The sequence below is a fragment of the Schistocerca serialis genome, chromosome 10 (assembly GCF_023864345.2).
Source record: "Schistocerca serialis cubense isolate TAMUIC-IGC-003099 chromosome 10, iqSchSeri2.2, whole genome shotgun sequence".
Classification (NCBI taxonomy): Eukaryota; Metazoa; Arthropoda; class Insecta; order Orthoptera; family Acrididae; genus Schistocerca; species Schistocerca serialis.
In genome coordinates, this window is record NC_064647.1 from 901,289 (window position 1) to 916,394 (window position 15,106).

The window sequence follows — 15,106 nt, forward strand, 5'->3', positions numbered from 1 at the left end:
ATGGAACACTCAAATTACGTCGGGATTCTATATATCGTCCTCCAGCCGACATGTCCCCAAGGGTATATTGCTGCCTCGGGCGCCTTTTGGTCGTCCTCCTGTGAGTCTAGCTTTTCGAATCCGACGCATAACAAATAGTTAATTGTAACGTACAGGTCTTCCTAATGACGATGGAACACTCAAATTGCGACGAGATTCAATACATCGTCCTTCAGCCGACTTGTCTCCAAGGGTCTATTGGTGCCTCGGGCACCTCATGGACGTTCTCCTGTGAGTCTAGATTGTCGAATCCGACGCAAAACTAATAGTTAATTGTAACGTTCAGGGCCTCCTAATGACGATGGAACATTCAAATTGCGTCGCGATTCAATACATCGTCCTGCAGCCGAATTGTCTCCAAGGGCCTATTGTTGCCTGGGGCGCCTTTTGATCGTCCTCCTGTGAGTCTAGATTTTCGAATCCGACGCATAACTGATAGTTAATTTAACGTTCAGGTCTTCGTAATGACGATGGAACACTCAAATTGCGTCGAGATTCAATACATCGTCCTCCAGCCGACTTGACTCCAGGGGTCTATTGCCGCCTCCTTTCAATACATGGTCGTGCTCCTATGAGTCTAGATTTACGAATCCGAAGCGAATCTGATATTTAGTTGTAACGTTCAGGGTCAACTAATGACGATGGAACATTCAAATTGCGTCGATGCTCAATATATTATCCTCCAGGCGACTTGTCTCCAAGGGTCAATCGCTGCCTCGGGCACATTATGATCGTTCTCCTCTGAGTCTACATTTTCGAATCCGACGCAAAACTGATAGTTAATTGTAACGTTCAGGGCCTCCTAATGACGATGGAACACTCAAATTGCGTCGCGATTCAATACATCGTCATCCAGCCGACTCGTCTCCCAAGGTCTATTGTTGCCTCGGGCGCCTTTTAGTCGTTCTTCTGAGTCTAGATTATGGAATCCGACGCAAAACTGATAGTTAATTGTAACGTTCAGGGCCTCCTAATGACGATGCAACACTCAAATTGCGTCGAGATTCATACATCGATATCCAGCCGACTTGTCTCCAAGGGGATATTGCTGCCTCGGGCAATTTATGGTCCGTCTCCTGTGAGTCTAGATTTTCGACCCGACGCATAACTGATGGTTAATTGTAACGTTCATAGCCTCCTAATGTCGATGGAACACTCAAATTGCGTCGAGATTCAATACATCGTCCTCCAGCCGACTTGTCTCCAAGGGGATATTGCTGCCTCGGGCACTTTATGGTCGTCCTCCTGTGAGTCTAGATTTTCGAATCCGACGCAAAACTGATAGTTAATTTTAACGTTCAGGGCCTCCTAATAACGATGGAACACTCAAATTGCATCGCGATTCAATACATCGTCCACAAGCCGACCTGTAACCAAAGGACTATTGTTGCCTCGGGCGCCTTTTGGTTGTTCTCCTGAGTCTAGATTATGGAATCCGACGCAAAACTGATCGTTAATTGTAACGTTCAAGGCCTCCTAATAACGGTGGAAAACTCAAATTGGGTTGAGATTCAATACATCGGCCTCCAGCCGACTTGTCTCCAAGGGTCTATTGCTGCCTCGGGCACCTTGTGGTCGTTCTCCTGTGAGTCTAGATTTTCGAATCCGACGCAAAACTGATAGTTAATTGTAACGTTCAGGGCCTCCTAATGACGATGGAACACTCAAATTACGTTGAGATCTATATATCGTCCTTCAGCCGACTTGTCTCCAAGGGTCTATTGGTGCCTCGGGCACCTCATCGTCTTTCTCCTGTGAGTCTAAATTATCGAATCCGACGCAGAATGATAGTTAATTGTAACGTTGAGGGCCTCCTAATGATGATGGAACATTCAAATTGCGTCGCGATTCAATACATCGTCCTCCAGCCGACCTGTCTCTAAGAGTCTATTATTGCCTCGGGCGCGTTTGGTCGTCCTCATGCTAGTCTAGATTTTTGAATCTGGCGCCAAACTGATACTTAATTGTAATGCTCAGCTCCTCCTAATGACGATGGAACATTCAAATTGCTTCGCGATTCAATACATCGTCCTGCAGCCGACTTGTCTCCAAGGACCTATTATTGCCTGGGGCGCCTTTTGGTCGTCCTCGTGTGAGTCTAGAATTTCGAATCCGACGCATAACTGATAGTTAATTGTAACGTTCAGGTCTTCGTAATGAAGATGGAACACTCAAATTGCGTCGAGATTCAATACATCGTCCTCCAGCCGACTTGACTCCAGGGGTCTATTGCCACCTCCTTTCAATATATGGTCGTGCTCCTATAAGTCTAGATTTACGAATCCGACGCGAAACTGATAGTTAATTGTAAAGTTCAGGGGCTACTAATGACGATGGAACAATCAAATTGCGTCGAGATTCAATACATCGTCATGCAGCCGACTCGTCTCCCAAGGTCTATTGTTGCCTCGGGCGCCTTTTAGTCGTTCTTCTGAGTCTAGATTATGGAATCCGACTCAAAACTGACAGTTAATTGTAACGTTCAGGGCCTCCTAATGACGATGCAACACTCAAATTGCGTCGAGATTCAATACTTCGGCCTCCAGCCGACTTGTCTCCAAGGGTCTATTGCTGCATCTGGCATCTTATGGTCGTGCTCCTGTGAGTCTAGATTTACGAATCCGACGCGAAACTGATAGCTAATTGTAAAGTTCAGGGGCTACTAATGACGATGGAACAATCAAATTGCGTCGAGATTCAATACATCGGCCTCCAACCGACTTGTCTCCAAGGGTCTATTACTGCTTCGGGCACCTTGTGGTCGTTCTCCTGTGAGTCTAGATTTACGAATCCGAAGGATAACTGATAGTTAATTGAACGTTCAGGGCTCCTAATAACGATGGAACACTCAAATTACGTCGAGATTCAATATATCGTCCTCCAGCCGACTTGTCTTCAAGGGGATATTACTGCTTCGGGCACAATACGGTCCGTCTCTAGTGAGTCTAGATTTTCGAATCCGACGCATATCTAATAGTTAATTGTAACATTCAGGTCTTTCTAATGACGGTGGAACACTCAAATTGCGTCGAGATTCAATACATCGACCTCCAGCCGACTTGTCTCCAAGGGGATATAGGTGCCTCGGGCACCTTATGGTCCGTCTCGTGTGGGTCTAGATTTTCGAATCCGACGCAAAACAGATGATTAATTGTAACGTTCATGGCCTCCTTATGTCGATGGAACACTCAAATTGCGTCGAGATTCAATACATCGTCCTCCAGCCGACTTGTCTCCAAGAGGATATTGCTGCCTCGGGCACCTTATGGTCTTTCTCATGTGAGTCTAGATTTTCGAATCCGACGCAAAACTGATAGTTAATTGTAACGTTCAGGGCCTCCTAATGACGATGGAACACTCAAATTGCGCCGAGATTCAATACATTGTCCTCCAGCCGACTTGTCTCCAAGGGTCTATTGCTGCCTCGGGCACTTTATTGTAGTTCTCCTGTGAGTCTAGATTGTCGAATACGACGAAAAACTGATAGGTAATTGTAACGTTCAGGGCCTCGTAATGTCGATGGAACACTCAAATTTCCTCGAGATTCAATACATCGTCCTCCAGCCGACTTGTCTCCAAGGGGATATTGCTGTCTCGGCCACCTTATGTACGTTCTCATTTGAGTCTAGATTTTCGAATCCGACGCAAAACTGATAGTTAATTGTAACGTTCAGGGCCTCCTGATGACGATGGAACACTCAAATTGCGTCGAGATTCAATACATCGTCCTCCAGCCAACTTGTCTCTAAGGAGATATTGCTGCCTCGGGGACCTTATGATCGTTCTCCTCTGAGTCTAGATTTTATATCCGACGCGAAACTGATATTTAATTGTAACGTTCAGGGCCTCCTAATGACGATGCAACACTCAAATTGCGTCGAGATTCAATACATCGCCCTCCAGCCGACTTGTCTCCAAGGGGATATTGCTGCCTCGGGCACGTTATGGTCCGTCTCCTGTGGGTCTAGATTTTCGAATCCGACGCAAAACAGATGGTTAATTGTAACGTTCATGGCCTCCTTATGTTGATGGAACACTCAAATTGCGTCGAGATTCAATATATCGTCCTCCAGCCGACTTGTCTCCAAGGGGATATTGCTGCCTCGGGCACGATACGGTCCGTCTCTTGAGAGTCTAGATTTTCGAATCCGACGCATAACTAATAGTTACTTGTAACGTTCAGGTCTTGCTAATGACAGTGGAGCACTCAAATTGCGTCGAGATTCAATACATCGACCTCCAGCCGACTTGTCTCCAATAGGATATTGCTGCCTCGGGCACCTAATGGTCCGTCTCCTGTGGGTCTAGACTTTCGAATCCGACGCGAAACAGATGGTTAGTTGTAACGTTCATGGCCTCCTTATGTCGATGGAACACTCAAATTGCGTCGAGATTCAATATATCGTCCTCCAGCCGACTTGTCTCCAAGGGGATATTGCTGCCTCGGGCACCTAATGGTCATTCTCATGTGAGTCTAGATTTTCGAATCCGACGCAAAACTGATAGTTAATTGTAACGTTCAGGACCTCCTAATGACGATGGAACACTCAAATTGCGTCGAGATTCAATACATCGTCCTCCAGCCGACTTGTCTCCAAGAGTCTATTGCTGCATCTGGCATCTTATGGTCGTGCTCCTGTGAGTCTAGTTTTACCAATCCGACGCGAAACAGATAGTTAATTGTAAAGTTCAGGGGCTACTAATGACGATGGAACAATTAAATTGCGTCGAGATTCGATACATTGTCCTCCAGGCGTCTTGTCTCCGAGGGTCTATTGCTGCCTCGGGCACCTTATGGTCGTTCACCTGTGAGTCTAGAATATCGAATCCGACGCAAAAATGATAGTCAATTGTAACGTTCAGGGCTTCCTAATGACGATGGAACACTCAAATTGCGTCGAGATTCAATACATCGTCCTCCAGCCGATTTGTCTCCAAGGGTCTATTGCTGCCTTGGGCAACTTATGGTCGTTCTCTTGTGAGTCTATATTATCGAATCCGACGCAAAACCGATACTTAATTGTAACGCTCAGGGTCTCCTAATGACGATTGAATATTCAAATTGCGTCGCGATTCAATATATCGTCCTCCAGCCGACTTGTCTCCAAGGTGTCTTGTCTCCGAGGGTCTATTGCTGCCTCGGGCGCCTTTTGGTCGTCCTCCTGTGAGTCCAGATTTTCGAATCCGACGCATAACTGATAGTTAATTGTAGCGTTCAGGTCTTCGTAATGACGATGGAATTCTCAAATTACGTCGAGATTCAATACATCGTCCTCCAACAGACTTGTCTCCAAGGGTCTATTGCTGCCTCTTTCATCTTATGGTCGTGCTCCTATGAGTCTACATTTACGAATCCGACACGAAACTGATAGTTAATTGTGACGTTCAGGGTCAACAAATGACGATGGAGCAATCAAATTGCGTCGAGATTCAATATATAATCCTCCAGGCGACTTGTCTCCAACTTTCTATCGCTGCCTCAGGCACCTAATGATCGTTCTTCTCTGAGTCTACATTTTCGAATCGGATGCAAAACTGATATTTAATTGTAACGTTCAGGGCCTCCTAAAGACGATGGAACACTCAAATTGCGGTGCGATTCAATAGATCGTCCTCCAGCCTACTCGTCTCCAAGGGTCTGTTGTTGCCTCCGGCGCCTTTTGGTCGTTCTCCTGAGTCTTGATGATGGAATCCGACGCAGAACTGATAGTTAATTGTAACGTTCAGGGCCTCCTAATGACGGTGCAATACTCAAATCGCGTCGAGATTCAATACATCGGCCTCCATCCGACTTGTCTCCAACGGTCTATTACTGCCTCGGGCACCTTGTGGTCGTTCTCCTATGAGTCTAGATTTACGAATCCGACGCATAACTGATAGTTAATTGTAACGTTCAGGGCTCCTAATGACGATGGAACACTCAAATTACATCGAGATTCGATATATCGTCCTCCAGCCGACTTGTATTCAAGGGGATATTGCTGCCTCGGGCACGATACGGTCCGTCTCTTGAGGGTCTAGATTTTCGAATCCGACGCATAACTGATAGTTATTTGTAACGTTCAGGGCCTCCTAATGGCAATGGAACACTCAAATTGCGTCGAGATTCAATACATCGTCCTCCAGCCGACTTGTCTCCAAGGGTCCATTGCTGCCTCTGGCTTCTTATGGTCGTTCTCCTGTGAGTCTAGATTTTCGAATCCGACGCAAAACTGATAGTTAATTGTAACGTTCAGAGCCTCCTAATAACGATGGAACACTCAAATTGCGTCGAGATTTAATACATCGTCCTCTAGCCGACTTTTCTCCAAGGGTCTATTGCTGCTTTGGACACCTTATTGTAGTTCTCCTGTGGGTCTAGATTGTCGAATCCGAGACGCAAAACTGATAGGTAATTGCAACGTTCAGGGCCTCTTAATGACGATGGAACACTCAAATTGCCTCGGGATTCAATACAGCGTCCTCCAGCCGACTTGTCTCCAAGGGGATATTGCTGCTTCGGGCACCTAATTGTCGTTCTCCTGTGAGACTAGAATATCGAATGAGACGGAAAACTGATTATTAATTGTAACGTTCAGGGCCTCTTAATGACGATGGAACACTCATATTGCCTCGGGATTAAATACAGCGTCCTCCAGCCGACTTGTCTCCAAGGGTCTATTGCTGCCTCGGGCACCTTGTGGTCGTTCTCCAGTGAGTCTAGATTTACGAATACGACGCATAACTGATAGTCAATTGTAACGTTCAGGGCCTCCTAATGACGATGGAACACACAAATTACGTCGAGATTCAATATATCGTCCTCCAGCCGAATTGTCTCCAAGGGGATATTGCTGCCTCGGGCACAAAACGGTCCGTCTCTTGTGAGTCTAGATTTTCGAATCCGACGAATATCTAATACTTAATTGTACGTTCAGGTCTTCCTAAAGACGATGGAACACTCAAATTGCGTCGAGATTCATACATCGACCTCCAGCCGACTTGTCACCAAGGGGATATTGCTGCCTCGGGCAATTTATGGTCCGTCTCCTGTGAGTCTAGATTTTCGAATCCGACGCATAACTGATAGTTAATTGTAACGTTCAGGGCCTCCTAATAACGATGGAACACTCAAATTGCATCGCGATTCAATACATCGTCCACAAGCCAACCTGTATCCAAAGGACTATTGTTGCCTCGGGCGCCATTTGGTCGTTCTCCTGAGTCTAGATTATGGAATCCGACGCAAAACTGATAGTTAATTGTAACGTTCAAGACATCCTAATAACGGTGGAACACTCAAATTGCGTCGAGATTCAATAAATCGGCCTCCAGCCGACTTGTCTCCAAGGGTCTATTGCTGCCTCGGGCACCTTGTGGTCGTTCTCCTGTGAGTCTAGATTTACGAATCCGACGCATAACTGATAGTTAATTGTAACGTTCAGGGCCTCCTAATGACGACGGAACACTCAAATTACGTCGAGATTCTATATATCGTCCTCACGCCGACTTGTCTCCAAGGGGATATTACTGCCTCGGGCGCCTTTTGGTCGTCCTCCTGTGAGTCTAGCTTTTCGAATCCGACACATAACAAATAGTTAATTGTAACGTACAGGTCTTCCTAATGACGATGGAACACTCAAATTGCGACGAGATTCAATACATCGTCCTTCAGCCGACTTGTCTCCAAGGGTCTATTGGTGCCTCGGGCACCTCACGGTCTTTCTCCTGTGAGTCTAAATTATCGAATCCGACGCAGAATGATTGTTAGTTGTAACGTTCAGGGCCTCCTAATGACGATGGAACATTCAAATTGCGTCGCGATTCAATACATCGTCCTCCAGCCGACCTGTCTCCAAGGGTCTATTATTGCCTCGGGCGCGTTTGGTCGTCCTCATGCTAGTCTAGATTTTTGAATCTGGCGAATAGCTGATAGTTAATTGAAACGTTCAGGTCCTCCTAATGACGATGGAACACTCAAGGTGCGTCGAGAATCAATACATGGTCCTCCAGCCGAATTGTCTCCAAGGGGATATTGCTGCCTCGGGCACCTTATGGTCCGTCTCCTGTGAGTCTAGATTTTCGAATCCGACGCAAAACAGACGGTTAATTGTAACGTTCATAGCCTCCTAATGTCGATGGAACACTCAAATTGCGTCGAGATTCTATACATCGTCCTCCAGCCGACTTGTCTCCAAGGAGATATTGCTGCCTCGGGCACTTTATGTTCGTTCTCCTGTGAGTCTAGATTTTCGAATCCGACGCAAAACTGATAGTTAATTGTAACGTTCAGGGCCTCCTAATAACGATGGAACACTCAAATTGCATCGCGATTCAATACATCGTCCACAAGCCGACCTGTATCCAAAGGACTTTTCTTGCCTCGGGCGCCTTTTGGTCGTTCTCCTGAGTCTAGATTATGGAATCCGACGCAAAACTGATAGTTAATTGTAACGTTCAAGGCCTCCTAATAACGGTGGAACACTCAAATTGCGTTGAGATTTTTGAATCCGACGCAAATCTGATAGTTAATTGTAACGTTCTGGGCCTCCTAATGACGATGGAACACTCAAATTGCGTCGTGATTCAATACATAGTCCTCCGGGCGTCTTGTCTCTAAGGGTGTATTTTTGCCTCGGGCACCTTATGGTCGTTCTCCTGTGAGTCTAGAATATCGAATCCGACGCAAAACTGATAGTTAATTGTAACGTTCGGAGCCTCCTAATAACGATGGAACACTCAAATTGCGTCGAGATTTAATACATCGTCCTCCAGCCGACTTGTCTCCAAGGGTCTATTGCTGCCTCGGGCACCTTATTGTAGTTCTCCTGTGAGTCTAGATTGTCGAATACGACGAAAAACTGATAGGTAATTGTAACGTTCAGGGCCTCGTAATGACGATGGAACACTCAAATTTCCTCGAGATTCAATACATCGTCCTCCAGCCGACTTGTCTCCAAGGGGATATTGCTGTCTCGGCCACCTTATGTACGTTTTCATTTGAGTCTAGATTTTCGAATCCGACGCAAAACTGATAGTTAATTGTAACGTTCAGGGCCTCCTGATGACGATGGAACACTCAAATTGCGTCGAGATTCAATACATCGTCCTCCAGCCAACTTGGCTCTAAGGAGATATTGCTGCCTCGGGGACCTTATGATCGTTCTCCTCTGAGTCTAGATTTTCGAATCCGACGCGAAACTGATAGGTAATTGTAACGTTCAGGGCCTCCTAATGACGATGGAACACTCAAATTGCGTCGCTATTCAGTACATGGTCCTTCAGCCGACTTGTCTCCAAGGGTCTATTGCTGCCTCGGGCACCTTATGGTCGTTCTCCTGAGTCTAGATTATGGAATCCGACGCAAAACAGATAGTTAATTGCAACGTTCAGGACCTCCTAATGACGATGCAACACTCAAATTGCGTCGAGATTCAATACATCGCCCTCCAGCCCACTTGTCTCCAAGGGGATATTGCTGCCTCGGGCACCTTATGGTCCGTCTCCTGTGGGTCTAGATTTTCGAATCCGACGCAAAACAGATGGTTAATTGTAACGTTCATGGCCTCCTTATGTTGATGGAACACTCAAATTGCGTCGAGATTCAATATATCGTCCTCCAGCCGACTTGTCTCCAAGGGGATATTGCTGCCTCGGGCACAATACGGTCCGTCTCTTGAGAGTCTAGATTTTCGAATCCGACGCATAACTAATAGTTACTTGTAACGTTCAGGTCTTGCTAATGACAGTGGAACACTCAAATTGCGTCGAGATTCAATACATCGATTTCCAGCCGACTTGTCTCCAATAGGATATTGCTGCCTCGGGCACATAATGGTACGTCTCCTGTGGGTCTAGATTTTCGAATCCGACGCAAAACAGATGGTTAGTTGTAACGTTCATGGCCTCCTTATGTTGATGGAACACTCAAATTGCGTCGAGATTCAGTATATCGTCCTCCACCGACTTGTCTCCAAGGGGATATTGCTGCTTCGGGCACGATACGGTCCGTCTCTTGAGAGTCTAGATTTTCGAATCCGACGCATAACTAATAGTTACTTGTAACGTTCAGGTCTTGCTAATGACAGTGGAACACTCAAATTGCGTCGAGATTCAATATATCGTCCTCCAGCCGACTTGTCTCCTAGGGGATATTGCTGCCTCGGGCACCTATTGGTCATTCTCATGTGAGTCTAGATTTTCGAATCCGACGCAAAACTGATAATTAATTGTAACGTTCAGGACCTCCTAATGACGATGGAACACTCAAATTGCGTCGAGATCAATACATCGTCCTCCAGCCGACTTGTCTCCAAGAGTCTATTGCTGCATCTGGCATCTTATGGTCGTGCTCCTGTGAGTCTAGTTTTACGAATCCGACGCGAAACAGATAGTTAATTGTAAAGTTCAGGGGCTACTAATGACGATGGAACAATTAAATTGCGTCGAGATTCGATACATAGTCCTCCAGGCGTCTTGTCTCCAAGGGTCTATTGCTGCCTTGGGCACCTTATGGTCGTTCACCTGTGAGTCTAGAATATCGAATCCGACGCAAAACTGATAGTTAATTGTAACGTTCAGGGCTCCTAATGACGATGGAACACTCAAATTACATCGAGATTCGATATATCGTCCTCCAGCCGACTTGTATTCAAGGGGATATTGCTGCCTCGGGCACGATACGGTCCGTCTCTTGAGAGTCTAGATTTTCGAATCCGACGCATAACTGATAGTTATTTGTAACGTTCAGGGCCTCCTAATGGCAATGGAACACTCAAATTGCGTCGAGATTTAATACATCGTCCTCCAGCCGACTTGTCTCCAAGGGTCCATTGCTGCCTCTGGCATCTTATGGTCGTACTCCTGTGAGTCTAGATTTTCGAATCCGACGCAAAACTGATAGTTAATTGTAACGTTCAGAGCCTCCTGATGACGATGGAACACTCAAATTGCGTCGAGATTTAATACATCGTCCTCCAGCCAACTTGTCTCTAAGGAGATATTGCTGCCTCGGGGACCTTATGATCGTTCTCCTCTGAGTCTAGATTTTCGAATCCGACGCGAAACTGATAGGTAATTGTAACGTTCAGGGCTTCCTAATGACAATGGAACACTCAATTTACGTCGAGATTCAATACATCGTCCTCCAACAGACTTGTCTCCAAGGGTCTATTGCTGCCTCTTTCATCTTATGGTCGTGCTCCTATGAGTCTACATTTACGAATCCGACACGAAACTGATAGTTAATTGTGACGTTCAGGGTCAACAAATGACGATGGAGCAATCAAATTGCGTCGAGATTCAATATATAATCCTCCAGGCGACTTGTCTCCAACGGTCTATCGCTGCCTCAGGCACCTAATGATCGTTCTTCTCTGAGTCTACATTTTCGAATCGGATGCAAAACTGATATTTAATTGTAACGTTCAGGGCCTCCTAATGACGATGGAACACTCAAATTGCGGTGCGATTCTTTATATCGTGCTCCAGCCTACTCGTCTCCAAGGGTCTGTTGTTGCCTCGGGCGCCTTTTGGTCGTTCTCCTGAGTCTTGATGATGGAATCCGACGCAGAACTGATAGTTAATTGTAACGTTCAGGGCCTCCTAATGACGATGCAATACTCAAATCGCGTCGAGATTCAATACATCGGCCTCCAGCCGACTTGTCTCCAAGTGTCTATTACTGCCTCGGGCACCTTGTGGTCGTTCTCCTGTGGGTCTAGATTTACGAATCCGACGCATAACTGATAGTTAATTGTAACGTTCAGGGCTCCTAATGACGATGGAACACTCAAATTACATCGAGATTCGATATATCGTCCTCCAGCCGACTTGTATTCAAGGGGATATTGCTGCCTCGGGCACGATACGGTCCGTCTCTTGAGAGTCTAGATTTTCGAATCCGACGCATAACTGATAGTTATTTGTAACGTTCAGGGTCTCCTAATGGCAATGGAACACTCAAATTGCGTCGAGATTCAATACATCGTCCTCCAGCCGACTTGTCTCCAAGGGTCCATTGCTGCCTCTGGCATCTTATGGTCGTTCTCCTGTGAGTCTAGATTTTCGAATCCGACGCAAAACTGATAGTTAATTGTAACGTTCAGAGCCTCCTAATAACGATGGAACACTCAAATTGCGTCGAGATTTAATACATCGTCCTCTAGCCGACTTGTCTCCAAGGGTCTATTGCTGCTTTGGGCACCTTATTGTAGTTCTCCTGTGAGTCTAGATTTACGAATCCGACGCATAACTGATGGTCAATTGTAACGTTCAGGGCCTCCTAATGACGATGGAACACACAAATTACGTCGAGATTCAATATATCGTCCTCCAGCCGAATTGTCTCCAAGGGGATATTGCTGCCTCGGGCACAATACGGTCCGTCTCTTGTGAGTCTAGATTTTCGAATCCGACGCATAACTAATACTTAATAGTACGTTCAGGTCTTCCTAAAGACGATGGAACACTCAAATTGCGTCGAGATTCATACATCGACCTCCAGCCGACTTGTCTCCTAGGGGATATTGCTGCCTCGGGCAATTTATGGTCCGTCTCCTGTGAGTCTAGATTTTCGAATCCGACGCATAACTGATAGTTAATTGTAACGTTCAGGTCTTCCTAATGACGATGGAACACTCAAATTGCGTCGAGATTCACTACATCGTCCTCCAGCCGACTCGTCTCTAAGGGTCTATTGTTGCCTAGGGCGCCTTTTGGCCGTTCTCCTGAGTCTTGATGATGGAATCCCACGCAAAACTGATAGTTAATTGTAACGTTCAGGGCCTCCTAATGACGATGCAACTCTCAAATCGCGTCGAGATTCAATACATCGGCCTCCAGCCGACTTGTCTCCAAGGGTCTATGACTGCCTCGGGCACCTTGTGGTCGTTCTCCTGTGAGTCTAGATTTACGAATCCGAAGCATAACTGATAGTTAATTGAACGTTCAGGGCTCCTAATAACGATGGAACACTCAAATTACGTCGAGATTCAATAAATCGTCCTCCAGCCGACTTGTCTTCAAGGGGATATTGCTGCCTCGGGCACGATACGGTCCGTCTCTTGAGGGTCTAGATTTTCGAATCCGACGCATAACTAATAGTTTCTTGTAACGTTCCGGTCTTGCTAATGACAGTGGAACACTCAAATTGCGTCGAGATTCAATAAATCGACCTCCAGCCGACTTGTCTCCAATAGGATATTGCTGCCTCGGGCACCTAATGGTCCGCGTCCTGTGGGTCTAGATTTTCGAATCCGACGCAAAACAGATGGTTAGTTGTAACGTTCATGGCCTCCTTATGTCGATGGAACACTCAAATTACGTCGAGATTCAATATATCGTCCTCCAGCCGACTTGTCTCCAAGGGGATATTGCTGCCTCGGGCACCTAATGGTCATTCTCATGTCAGTCTAGATTTTCGAATCCGACGCAAAACTGATAGTTAATTGTAACGTTCAGGACCTCCTAATGACGATGGAACACTCAAATTGCGTCGAGATTCAATACATCGTCCTCCAGCTGACTTGTCTCCAAGAGTCTATTGCTGCATCTGGCATCTTATGGTCGTGCTCCTGTGAGTCTAGTTTTACGTATTCGACGCGAAACTGATAGTTAATTGTAAAGTTCAGGGGCTACTAATGACGATGGAACAATTAAACTGCGTCGAGATTCGATACATAGTCCTCCAGGCGTCTTGTCTCCAAGGATCTATTGCTGCCTCGGGCACCTTATGGTCGTTCACCTGTGAGTCTAGAATATCGAATCCGACGCAAAACTGATAGTCAATTGTAACGTTCAGGGCTTTCTAATGACGATGGAACACTCAAATTGCGTCGAGATTCAATACTTCGTTCTCCAGCCGATTTGTCTCCAAGGGTCTATTGCTGCCTTGGGCAACTTATGGTCGTTCTCTTGTGAGTCTATATTATCGAATCCGACGCAAAACCGATACTTAATTGTAACGCTCAGGGTCTCCTAATGACAATTGAACATTCAAATTGCGTCGCGATTGAATACATCGTCCTCCAGCCGACTTGTCTCCAAGGGTCTATTGTTGCCTCGGGCGCCTTTTGGTCGTCCTCCTGTGAGTCCAGATTTTCGAATCCGACGCATAACTGATAGTTAATTGTAGCGTTCAGGTCTTCGTAATGACGATGGAACACTCAAATTACGTCGAGATTCAATACATCGTCCTCCAACAGTCTTGTCTCCAAGGGTCTATTGCTGCCTCTTTCATCTTATGGTCGTCCTCCTATGAGTCTACATTTACGAATCCGACACGAAACTGATAGTTAATTGTGACGTTCAGGGTCAACAAATGACGATGGAGCAATCAAATTGCGTCGAGATTCAATATATAAATCTCCAGGCGACTGTCTCCAACGGTCTATCGCTGCCTCAGGCACCTAATGATCGTTCTTCTCTGAGTCTACATTTTCGAATCGGATGCAAAACTGATATTTAATTGTAACGTTCAGGGCCTCCTAATGACGATGGAACACTCAAATTGCGGTGCGATTCAATACATCGTCCTCCAGCCTACTCGTCTCCAAGGGACTGTTGTTGCCTCGGGCGCCTTTTCGCCGTTCTCCTGAGTCTTGATGATGGAATCCGACGCAGAATTGATAGTTAATTGTAACGTTCAGAGCCTCCTAATAACGATGGAACACTCAAATTGCGTCGAGATTTAATACATCGTCCTCTAGCCGACTTGTCTCCAAGGGTCTATTGCTGCCTCTTTCATCTTATGGTCGTCCTCCTATGAGTCTAGATTTACGAATCCGACCCATAACTGATAGTTAATTGTAACGTTCAGGGCTTCTAATAACGATGGAACACTCAAATTACATCGAGATTCGATATATCGTCCTCCAGCCGACTTGTATTCAAGGGGATATTGCTGCCTCGGGCACGATACGGTCCGTCTCTTGAGAGTCTAGATTTTCGAATGCGACGCATAACTGATAGTTATTTGTAACGTTCAGGGCCTCCTAATGGCAATGGAACACTCAAATTGCGTCGAGATTCAACACATCGTCCTCCAGCCGACTTGTCTCCAAGGGTCCATTGCTGCCTCTGGCATCTT